This window comes from Lissotriton helveticus, chromosome 12, assembly GCF_964261635.1.
Source record: "Lissotriton helveticus chromosome 12, aLisHel1.1, whole genome shotgun sequence".
Lineage (NCBI taxonomy): Eukaryota > Metazoa > Chordata > Amphibia > Caudata > Salamandridae > Lissotriton > Lissotriton helveticus.
In genome coordinates this window covers 20746341-20758577 of record NC_136073.1, presented here as the reverse complement: position 1 = coordinate 20758577, position 12237 = coordinate 20746341, and the positions used below count along the sequence as shown (strand labels likewise).

At 48.2% G+C, this 12237-nt stretch overlaps 1 protein-coding gene across 9 annotated transcripts in view; it reads left to right on the top strand.

Moving 5' to 3' along the window:
• Positions 1–12237, top strand: part of LOC144798327 (nuclear receptor subfamily 2 group F member 6-like) — a 768088-nt gene that overhangs the window by 231301 nt on the left and 524550 nt on the right. The gene's annotated exons all lie outside the window — the stretch shown is intronic.

Sequence of the window (12237 nt, the reverse complement as noted above, 5' to 3'; positions counted from 1 at the left end):
GTATAGCAAACTGAAAAGAGGCCTAGGCCCATTTCCCTTTTGCAACCCATAACCTTTGTCATGAAAAAAAGGCACAAACTTTTCCCTGAACCAATCAGAGCTCCTCACCCTCTAGAACACTCCTGAGAGAACCTTCTGCCCCTCAGATTTTCTACCGCACGTTGTGCTAGGGAGTCTCCTTTGAGCTCTGCTAAAATTCTTTACTTCAACAGTATTTGGACTAGATTTAAGGTCTCTCATCTTCTAGTTTCTTCTTATTGGAGTTCCTTATTCATCTACCATGTCTGAAAAGGAGAAAAAGGGATTATTTAGAGCTTGTTCCACCTGCTCTAAGAAGAGGCTTTATACAGATGACCCTCACAAAGATTGCATATACTGCCTCTATCCAGACCATAAGGCAGAAGATTGTAAGGTATGTCGAACCTTTTCAAATAAAACCTTGAGGGATCGTGAGGGAAGGCTGCTGATTTGGCTCCAGAAGGTCAAAGCCAGAAAAGAAATCCTCTCAAGTGAGAGTGAGGAGGAGTCTGTATTGTCTAAGAGATCTCAAAGAGAAGTAGATCTCCTTAGACACATTCCTCAGGAGAGAGACCTGAGAAGGCCCCAAAAAAGACCACCCCAGGGTCTTCAGGGCGCAGTCCCTCAAAATCCCCTTCAGTCAAAGCTAAGGGGAAGAAGGGTTCTGCTTCTGAGGTAAAACAGGTGAAGTCCGCCTCAGAACCACCAATATCGCCTCATAAAGTCAAGATTACCATCAAGAGAACTTCCTTTGTGCCTTCTGAGGAGAAAGGTAGTGTTTCAACGCTGTCGACGGGACCGTCGACGAAAAAGATATCATCGTCGACGACTAAAACATCAACGTCGTCGACGAAAAAAGGAGTGAAAGCTGGTAAAAAGGTAGCGTCGACGATTTCACCGTCGACGAGAGCGTGAGTGTTACAGTATCTACATCGTCAACGGCAGCATCGACGATGACAGCGTCGACTACGGCAGCGTCGACGAGGACGACGACGACGACCGGAGCGTCGACGAGGACAGCGTCGACGGTAACTACAACGTCGACGGTTGCGTCGACGACGATGACTTGGTCGACGACGGCGATGGGAATCTCGTCGACAGGCTCGTCGACGATGGAAAAGACACCAGAAAATCGATTAGTGCCCTGGAAAAAGCCTATTACACCAGAGGTTACATCGCCGAGCAAGGTATCTCCATTGGTTCCTTCTCACCTGCTGGAAGAGGAAGATTCGGAGGAGGAAGAGGACGAGGGTCCTTATGGTTTTGCGAGTAGCCCTTCGCAATTGCAAGTCAAGTACCAGGAGGTCGATTCTGAGGAAGAATATGGGGGTTTTCAAGAGTATCCCAAGAGCAGCACCAATATCACCAACAGCATGGTGAAGATAGGGCGCTCGACCTCGGACCTGGGGATCTGGGTTCGAGTCTCGGTAACTACGCCAAAAACCTCCTGTGATTCTGGGCAAATCACTTAATCTCCCCGTGCCTAAAAATGAATGCGTGTCCTCATGTAACGTAACTGGTGCTATGTAAAGCGCTCTGGTACCTGATTCAGTTCGGGTCTAGTTCGCGCTATATAAAACTCTGCAAAAAAAAAAAAAATATGACAAGTGTACCATCCTCTTTGTTAAAAGACCTCCAGGGCATATTGGAGGATTATAGAAGAAGATACCCAACAACTCCATCCACTCAGCAAGTTCCAGAGGTTACTCCGCGTCCACGGTCAGTACCAGGGACGCCAGTGCGTAGGAGAGAGGTGTTGCCGGAGCCAACTGCTAGGTCTCCACCGCCACAGTCACACCACGATACCTCGGATGAGGATCATGAGAATGGAGAGATTGCGGAACCAAGCGCAGAGTGGAATGACTATCTCATCCCCTCGCCTTCAACACCTGCGCTGAGACCAGTAGATTCTCCACCGGAAGACATTGGTGGCTTTCATAATTTGATGGAGAGAGCCACTAAGAGATTTGCACTCACCATGACTGAGGATAAAGCGGAACTACGACTTCAAGGACTCATGTTGCAGATTGGTGCGATCCTTGCCTATAGTGATTCATATTTGGGAGGAAGGATCAAAAGTCATGAAGACGCCAGCTACGGTGACGCCGGTTCTGGCCAGACTAGACAAAAAATATAAGGCACCTATGGATGCCCCAGCTTGCCTTTTGGGTCATCCCAAACCGGATTCTGTAATTACTCAGGCGGCACGCAAAAGTCCAGAAACCCATCTGCTCCGATCACGACACCTCCGGACAGAGAGGGCAGAAAGCTGGATAAGGCAGGAAAACGGTTTTCCTTAATGTCTGCTCTGCTGGTGAAAGCCGCTAATGCCCTCGCTATCTTGGGAAGGTACGACAGGCAAATGTGGTGTGACCTGTCTCCATACATTAACCAGGTGCCGGAACCGGAGAAGCAGGAGGCAAAGAAGATTCTCCTGGAAGGGGAGAGGACTTCGGCTGAAGTCATAGACTGCGCTATGGATATAACGACGACAGCTTTTAGATCCTTGGGAGGAGCAGCAGTCCTGCGCAGGCAGGGATGGCTACGGGCAACGGCTTTTAGATTCTAGACCTCCCTTTCAATGGAGAAGATCTATTTGGGAAGCATATTGACGATACTCTGCAGGGTATCAAGAAGGATACCGATACTGTAAAGGCTTTGGGGACACTGCAGTACAGAAAAACCCCTTTTCGTGGCTCCAGAGGCAGAGGTCAGTCCTCATATAGAGGAGGATATCAACAAGGAAGATATTCCTCTTATTCTGCCCCATGGCAGCCCTACCGTCAACAGTACAATCAACGTCAATCAGGAGGATATACAAAATCAGCTCCAAGAGGAAAGGGTGGCTGTCAGGGGAAGGACAACACCCAACGGCAATGACAACCTCCATCTTCCGGCTATGTCAGGTGCTCCCCTGGGTGGAAAGATTGCTCACCATCTTCAAAATTGGCGGAAAATAACAACGGACCAATGGGTCCTAAAATGTGTTCAATTTGGTCACGCCCTAGAATTTCTTCAGACGCCCCCTTGTACGCCACTGATGCATCAGAGAGCCAACCATCTGCATCAACTCCGCAGGAGATTCGGACAATGCTCCGAAAGGGAGCAATAGAACCGGTACCAAAGGCCCAGGAAAACAAGGGGTTTTACTCCCGGTTCTATCTTGTCAAGAAAAACAAGCTCCAATGGCGCCCCATTCTGGATCTCAGATCCTTAAACACCTATCTCAAGAAGCAATCTTTCGATTGGTGTCTCCACAGGACATCCTTCCGTTATTGAACCCAGGAGATCATATGACTACATTAGACCTACAAGACGCGGATTTCCATGTGCCACTGCCGATCCATCCTGCACACAGACAGTACCTTCGGTTCTTAGTAGCCGGAAGACATTACCAATTCAGGGTACTGCCATTCGGCTTAAAGTCAGTGCCGAGAGTGTTCACAAAATGCCTGGCTCCAGTGGTGGCTGTGTTAAGAAGGCAAAAACATCAAATATTTCCTTACCTCGACGACTGGTTAGTCAAAGCACCATCGAAAGTACAAGCCAGAGCGTCAACACAGGCCTGCATAGACTTGTTTGCCAAACTGGGATTGACCCTTCACGAGGGAAAGTCAAACCTCCAACCAACAAAAGTGATCACTTTTCTGGGGGCAATACTAGACACGGACTGCAACAAGGCGTTTCCCTCTGAAGAAAGGCAACTGAGGATTGTGTCCCTCTTCCAAGACTTCATAAAAAGAAAGTCTATTTCAGTTCGCAGATACAAATCCTTGCTGGGCATGATGTCATCTTGCATTCCCCTGGTACCTCATTGCAGGTTAAGGATGCGCCCATGGCAGGAGCAAATTGATCTTCAGTGGCGTCAAGCGGAGGGATCCTTCGACGACACAATACGAGTGACACCAGTGATGGTACAAGCAGCGGAATGGTGGACACAAAAAGGAAATGTATCTCAGGGTCTGACTTTTCTTGCAAGAGTGGCTCCATTAGTGGTGCCGACAGATGCGTTCCTAGAAGGATGGGGAGCTTTCGTTCAGGACCTTCAAGTCAGTGGTCGCTGGAAGGTGCACGAGCAGCGATTGCACATAAATCTGCTGGAGATCAGGGCGATCCACTTGGCATTACAAGCCTTCCTACCACGAATACGAGGTTCGCCAGTGTTGGTAAGAACAGACAATACTACGGCGATGCATTATTTAAACAAGCAAGGGGAACCAAGATCTCTCTCCCTTTCGCAGGAGGCCCAGGAGATATGGGAATGGGGTCTTCAACAAGGAATATCATTGTCAACAGAACACCTCCCGGGGGATCCAAACGTCAAAGCAGATACTCTCAGCAGGCTCAAATCGTCCTGCCACGAATGGGAGCTGGACCAGGAGACACTGGACAGCATCTTTCAAAGGTGGGGAACACCAATAGTGGACCTATTCGCCACAAGAGAGAGCAGGAAATGCCAGTACTTCGCAAGCTGGCTTCCCCAGAAGGGATCTTGGGGGAATGCGTTTTCCATGGCATGGTCCGGCGTCTTTGCCTACGGTTTTCCTCCAATTTCTCTTCTTCCCCGCGTACTGGTGAAGATCAAGAAAGAGCCGTGCAGGCTGATCCTAATAGCCCCGTGGTGGCCCAGACAAAACTGGTTCACGGCACTCCTGCTGCTATCAGAGGACCGTTGAGTTCGGCTACGACCAATTCCATCGCTTCTGACAATGTCCAGGGGTCAGGTGCTCCATCCGGACCCGAAATCCTTGCGATTAGCAGCCTTTCTCCTGAACACTGTGAGTTTAATCATCTAAACATCTCACAACGAATGTAGAACAATCCTGTCCAAAGCTAGAGCAGAAAGTACCAACAAAACCTACAGGATGAAATGGAAGAGGTTTTGTCTGTAGTGTAAGAGGCAGAACATTCACCCTCTTACTGCTGCACTTCATCAAATTATACCTTACATTCTGTTATTAGCAAAGTCAGGATTGGCGCACGCTTCCATCAAGGTGCATTTGGCTGCGTTATCTCGCTATACGAGGTCTTCGTCAGGCCCGTCCTTATGGTCATCAAGGATCATCAAGCAATTTATGACGGGACTATTCAGGGTCTTTCCTCCAGTAAAGCCTCCACCACCACTATAGAATCTTAATATAGGACTGTCACAATTGATGAAACCGCCATTTGAGCCGATACACAGGGCGGACCGTAAGTTCTTGTCTTGGAAATTGGCTCTTCTCATTGCTCTGACATCAGCGAGAAGAGTAGGTGAACTGCAAGCGCTCACAATTCAGGAGCCTTTCCTACAGTTTCAGGAGGATAGAATGATTCTTAGGGCTAATCCGAAATTCATTCCTAAGGTGCCAACTGACTTTCATCTGAATGAGCCGTTGGTGTTGAAACGTTTCTTTCCTCATCCGTCAACAGCAGCGGAAAGAGTGTTGCACTCACTAGACGTGCAAAGATGTATGAAGTTCTACTTAAAAGACACTAAGGCCTTTCGCAAATCTTCTCAGCTATTTGTCGTTTTCAGCGCACCCAGGAAAGGTTCCCCTCTGTCTAAAAGGGGAATCGCCAGATGGATTTCCAGTGCAATTGTCTACTGTCATCAAGCTGCTGGGAAGCCTCTACATGCACGAGTTCATGCGCATTCCACGAGGGCAGTGGCCACATCTACTGCACTATTTGGAGGAGTGCCAATCCAGGATATCTGCAGAGCAGCGACCTGGGCATCCACGCACACCTTCACCAGGCACTACTGCTTGGAGGCAGCCGCAGAGTCAGATGCGGCGGTGGGAGAGGCGGTACTGCGGAATATCATCCAGTAACGGTGAGCCTTCTTTCCATCCCTCAATCTGTAATTTCTCTTGTTTTTACAAAGTCACATTTTATATATATGTATATATGTATGATATCATGCTTCATTTTCATATTGTATTACATGATTATGAAATGTATCAGAGAAATGTGCTTTGTATCTTACTGCTCGCTATTCTGATTCAGGCATGTGAATCTATGAAAGTTCCAATACTGGAGTAAGAAAACAAGTTACTTACCTGTAACTTTAGTTCTCCAGTATTGGAAGCTTTCATAGATTCACATGCACCCACCCTCCTCCCCTGAAAGGCTCACCTCGGATTTAGCACCACAAGTGTTATTTATGCACAAGTGCGCGAAAATCTGAGGGGCAGAAGGTTCTCTCAGGAGTGTTCTAGAGGGTGAGGAGCTCTGATTGGTTCAGGGAAAAGTTTGGGCCTTTTTTACATAACAAAGGCCTCTTTTCAGTTTGCTATACTACTAAGCATTGCTTTTTTATGTACCGGAGACTCCCGTCTCGACGACGGGGAATGATTCAGGCATGTGAATCTATGAAAGCTTCCAATACTGGAGAACTAAAGTTACTGGTAAGTAACTTGTTTTCTTCTCTTCCAGGGGATAATCATCAATAGTCATAAGCACTGAATAATCTCTGCCCACGTGCGACTTTGATGAGTATACCCCTGGAAGAGAACTAGGATTACAGGTAAGTAACGTTCGAGGCATATGAGCTGCAGAGTGTACACTTAGCATTAGATCGTCACCTGGTGTTGGGCTCGGATTATTGCAGGTTGTTGTCTTCTTGGAAGAAGTCTTTGTAGTCACGCGATAGGTGACTCCTCCCTTGGACAATACTGCGCATGGTCATCGACTCCATCCTCAGATTGTTTTTTTCCGCCACTGGGTTTGGATGAAAGTGTTCCGCTCCGGCTAGAAAAACTTTTCCAGCAACTTCGAAGCGTAAAAACTTTATACAAACAATATCGACATCGAATATACGCCATCAGCTTCATTCCGGTGCATCGACGCGGCCCGTTGGGCCTATTGGCACCGTGCAGCCTACACCTCATGGACAGGACTCCGTTCAAGAGATGCCCGGTATGTCGAGCAAAATTCCCTCATAGCGATCATCACGAGTTCTGCAACCTCTGTCTATCGCCAGATCACAACGAGTCGACCTGCACAGCTTGTGCATCCTTCTGATCGAAAAAGACCATTCGGGATCGGAGGGCTCGTCGATACGAGATGAGGAGATCAGCCCCAGCACCGGAGGACATCTTCGATGACGAGGTTCCACTCGTCCCGGAAGAACATTCGCCTGATCTCCAGATCGTATCAGAGGCAGTGGACTCAGATGACTCGATTCCATCTCGTCAACCCGTGAGTACTCTTGCCCCTGCACCACAGACACTGCCAAAGCCAAAGGCAACGGTCAGCACTCTGCCCAAGGGGCCCAGTCGAGACCGAAATATTCCCTCAAACGCCTTTGGGCTTGGCTCCGAGGAAAACGACTATGCCTTCCGGTGCCTCGGCACCGAGCAAACCACACGTGCCAATTCCACCTCTTCCATCAGCACCGAAGCACAAACATCCTTCGACACCGAAGGATTCTTCGAAACCGAAGCCAAAACACCCTTCGGTAACAAAAGGCAAAGACCCTTCGGCACCCACGCCTAAATACTCACGGGTACCGAAGCGAAAAATTGTACCGGATCCGAAAGAAGCTCCGGCTTCGAAACCGTCCGGTTCTAAAAATGAAGATGTAAAACCAGAGTTCGACACCTCGAAGCCAACGAGACCTGCTTCCACTCCAAGAACTCCAACCTCGGTACCGTAGACTGCAAGGCCTGATTCAGAGTCCCCAAAACCCTCAGACAAGCCTAATAAACCAACAGCACCTTCGGCACTGAAGAATTTGCCACAGGACACTGTAACGCCTCCTAAAGCAAAAGACACCAAAACACCTCTATTGGCACCGAAAAAATCGACGCCAAAGAAGGTTGTAGAGGAAGAAGAACTGTTTAGACCAGATCCTAAACAAAAGAGGGTCTATATCAACCCAAAAACTGGACATGTGAAAGCTATTCCTCACAAAAAGAGACCAGCAGAAACACCACTTCTACCTGTGGTTCCTGCCAAGGATTGTGCAACTTCTCCAATGCACCCTTCCTCTCCTTCACCTTCTTCCTCTCCTATCCCTCCTTACATTTCACCTACAGTTTCTCCTGTTCAATCTTCTGCATCATCACACAACACTGATGATGAGTATGATCTAGGTGGGGGGGATGACATACCAGACCCACATGCATACCCTGTAGACGAAGATATCAATCCAGACACTTATCCTACAGATGACGATATATATGAGTTCCCACCACATAATGTGCCTGACATTCCTGATCCTCAGTCCTACCCAACAAAACCTTCCCCTCCGGAGGATAGTATTGGGTTTAACCACCTCTTAAATAGAGCTGCCCTTTACCACGGGGTTTCAATGCACTCTGATGCCATTGAGGAGGATTTTTTACTGGATACATTTGAGCAGTCACAAAGGTCTACGCAAATACTACCCATGATCAAAGGAGTCATTAAACATGATCCTGAAATATTTAAAGACCCTGTAGAGTGTTAAATCCAAGAATAGAAAAGAAATATAGACCAGCACCATCTGATCCAGTCTATATTAAGGGACATTTGCCACTAGACTCTTTAGTAGTGTCCAATGCAAGGAAAAGAGCTAATTCCCAGACTTCTGGTGACACGCCCCCACCTGACAAGGAATCCAAGGTTATTGATGCGTCAGGTAAACGTATTGCTGCGCAAGCTACAAATATATGGCGCATAGCAAATACACAAGCCCTTCTCTCACGCTACGACAGGGCTCACTACGATCAATTGGAAAAACTGTTAGAGCACCTCCCAGATCAATTCAAAGATCAGGCAACAGAACTCATACAAGAAGGCAAATTAATATCCAATGCCTCAATAAAATGTGCACTAGATGTAGCTGACACAGCATCCAGAGCAGTCAATACTAGTGTCATACTCAGACGACATGCGTGGTTACGCATTTCCGGGTTTAACCAGCCTTTCAAACAGAACCAATTGTTTGGGCCGGAAGTAGACACTACACTAGAACAAGCATTTGCAATGCAATAGGTCTCGCAGTAGGAAAGTTTGAGCTATTGGTACTGTAAATGGCAATATTTCTATGTATGTTTTTAGTTTTGGAAATAGGTAAGTTTCCCTCAATGAAACATTATCACCCTCACAATACAACCACCAACACGTAAATCCATTATCTCCTTCCACCTCCATGCTTCCATTTCTCGCAGTACTGTTAAACGAATCAATAGCCCCACACTAGCACCCCAAAGGGTTTGCACTACACTACTATGTAATAGTGTCTCTGCAATTTGCACGCATGCATAAAACATTTTATTAATGGCACAAAAAGACGGAGACCTATTGCCATTGTCCGTACTTGTTCATTTAGACATTCATTGAGATAAGGGAAGTAACTCACGGCAAGGCTCTACTACTTAATAATGGGTTTCGTGCCTACGGTCTTTACAGACGAAGCTGACACTGAACAGGTCATTTTTGCATCCCGAGGTAGAAAGGGAACTTGATTAGCTCACTATCATTAGCGCTTGTAAATTAATGACATATAGCAAGTGTTTTTATAGCTGAAATCTTGTTAAAATAAAAAAATAAAGGGGAAAATATTTTGGCACAGCTTTTCTTAGACTTTGACGGTTGCTATTTTTCAAATATATGAATCTATTTTCCGATATTTATAGGCTTGTGTGAGAAAGGGGTCCTTACACAGGTTTGCCCAACTTGCGGTGAGGACTGCTTGCAGAGGTGTTAATAACGCTTCACTGTGGGAGAGAACAGTGCGTTCACGGCACGGGCATGTGAGCAACGAGGCATAAGGAGCATGGAGCTCAGAGCCGTGTTTGGGCTCCACCGAGCTGAGGAGTATTGCTGCAAGGGAGACTACTGTATTGCTGTTGTGACTGGGTGTGAGGGCGGCATGCCTAGGCCCCGGGGCACACCGTGATACATCGAGGTACATTGCATATCTCGCCTGGCACGCCCAGCTCATCCCTGCTTGTCCTGGACTCAGACTTTGGTGTAGCATCGGCGGGGCGACTGAACCTACCTTAGCTTCCAGGCCTTCAGTGGCCCTTACTGGACTCCTCTGCCATCCTGCCCTCCTTCCAGCGGAGCGAGGTGAACCAGGTGCAGCCAGGCATGGAGAGGAGGAAGGGTGAGACGGGATCAGGAAGGCGTGAGAGCGAGGCAGGGGACAAGCATTAGGTTGTTGTAACCCCTGTTTTTTTGTTTTGTGGCGCGACTGAGGAATGGGCCGCGTTGAACTACAAACGTTACGTTGGTCACGTCATTTTGTAGTTCAAAGCGGCCCGCCTCTCATCGGCCGCGAATGAAAAAGAGAAGCAGTGCTGGTGACGCGGGCTCCCATGCCCGAGGGAGAGCCCCGCGGAGGCTGCAAGACTTTAGAATGACGGTAAGTGGGGCCTGGGGGGGGGGGTGCTTGTATGTATGCGGCGGCTTTGGGGGGGCCTTGTATGTATGCGGCGGCCGGGGGACGGGGGGGCTCTTCTATGTATGCGGCGGCGGCCGGGGGAGGGGGGGCGCTTCCATGTATGCGGCGGCGGGGGGGGGCTCTTCTATGTATGCGGCGGCGGCGTGGGGTGGGGGTTGAGCGCTTCGATGTATGCGGCGGCGGGGGGGTGCTCTGTATGTGTGTGTGTAGGTGCGCTCCTGTGTGTGTGCGGCGGGGGGTGCCGGTGAGTGTGGGAAATTAGGGGGGGTGCGCGCGTGTGTTTTCCTTCCTGCCTGCGTGTGCATGTGTGTGTTCAGGGGACGTGCACGGCGCCGTGCTGGGCGTGCGTGCCCACAAGGTCAAATCTCGGCCAGAAAAAGCTCGTGACAGTCTGCTGTCCACATTCCCCCAAAATTAACTACATAAGTTGTCTCGCATAGACAGCAAAAGCTTCGCTTTTGCTTTCGTCTAGCGAGACCTAAAAAATGAAAAAGGACACAGACACAGCTAAGTCTATGGGAGCGTTACAATCCACACAGACTAGAAGTTCTTTTCGCCGCTCCTTTTATAGAGGAGGCTCCAAGCAAACAGGAACAGATACAACATCATCTTTCAAGATGCACACACAAACCTCCTCTAACAAAGGCTACTTTAGAGGAGGATACAGAGGCAATAATAATAAGGGATAAGGTAGAGGTAACAACAACCGCTCCTTTTCCACTCCAAAACAGTGACTTCCCTCTGCTCCCCCGACAGCATTCCACTCCTGTAGGAGGCAGATTATCACAGTTCCTACCTGTCTGGAACTCCATCATAACTGACAGGTGGGTGAGACAGATTATCCAACATGGCTACTGCCTAGAACTCACAGCAACCCCCCCAAACATACCACCCAAGCAGCGTCCAATGTCTACAGACCATCTGACTCTGCTTCAACAGGAAGTTCTAGCGCTTCTAGAGAAGGATGCTATTCAATTGGTTCCTTTAGAACAGAGGTCTTCAAACTTTTCTAGGTTGAGCCCCCCCAGCTGAATTTAATTAGATGTCGGGCCCCCCCACCACTTGACAAAAAATTCCGGAACCTGGTATTCTACATAATCGACCGTCATCCGCATTTCCCAGTCCATATCTGGCTAATAATGTTAAACACAGTAAGAGTGTTTAGAAAACTGCAGGTTTTCGAGTTGGTGTGGTAAAATGACAGAGGCTTACTACACAGTCCAAAACTACATTTTTCAAGATAAAATGTGTGCAAATTGTTACAGGTTCGCACTTAATTCTTGCGAAGCCTCCTCAAAGAAACTTCTGTGGTCAATAAAATGAGTACCATTCAAACACTATGCTCTCTACTGAGAAGCACTGTCCAATGGCATTAAAAAAAAAAACAATTTTAACTCTGGCCATCCTAAGCAGCACTGCCCCATTCTCACCTCCCCATTCCTGCACTGCCCATCCTATCACAGCTTCTCTTTCCATGAAAAAAAGCGGTTGACACCCTCTGCCAGGCATTGAGGTAAGCAGTTTATTTGATACACAGGCTGTATGTAGCATGTGTCTTCCCTGGCAGACACGTTTTAAGACATAGGCAACGTGGGCTCTGGCTCAGGGTCCCAGCATTTAAGGGGGACCCCTGATGGAGCCAGCTCTGTTCTGGAGAGAGTCTTACCCTGTGTACCCCTGCTCAGCTTGCTGTATCCGGAATAAATCGTTGCAGGTGTGCATTTGGGAGAAGCAGAAGCACTTCGGGTAGGAGGCTGGAGGTATGTTTGTTGTTTGAATGAATATATGGTTACAGAAGGATTGTCGGGAAAGGTCTTAACTGTCTTCACCGCAAGTGTTCGTGT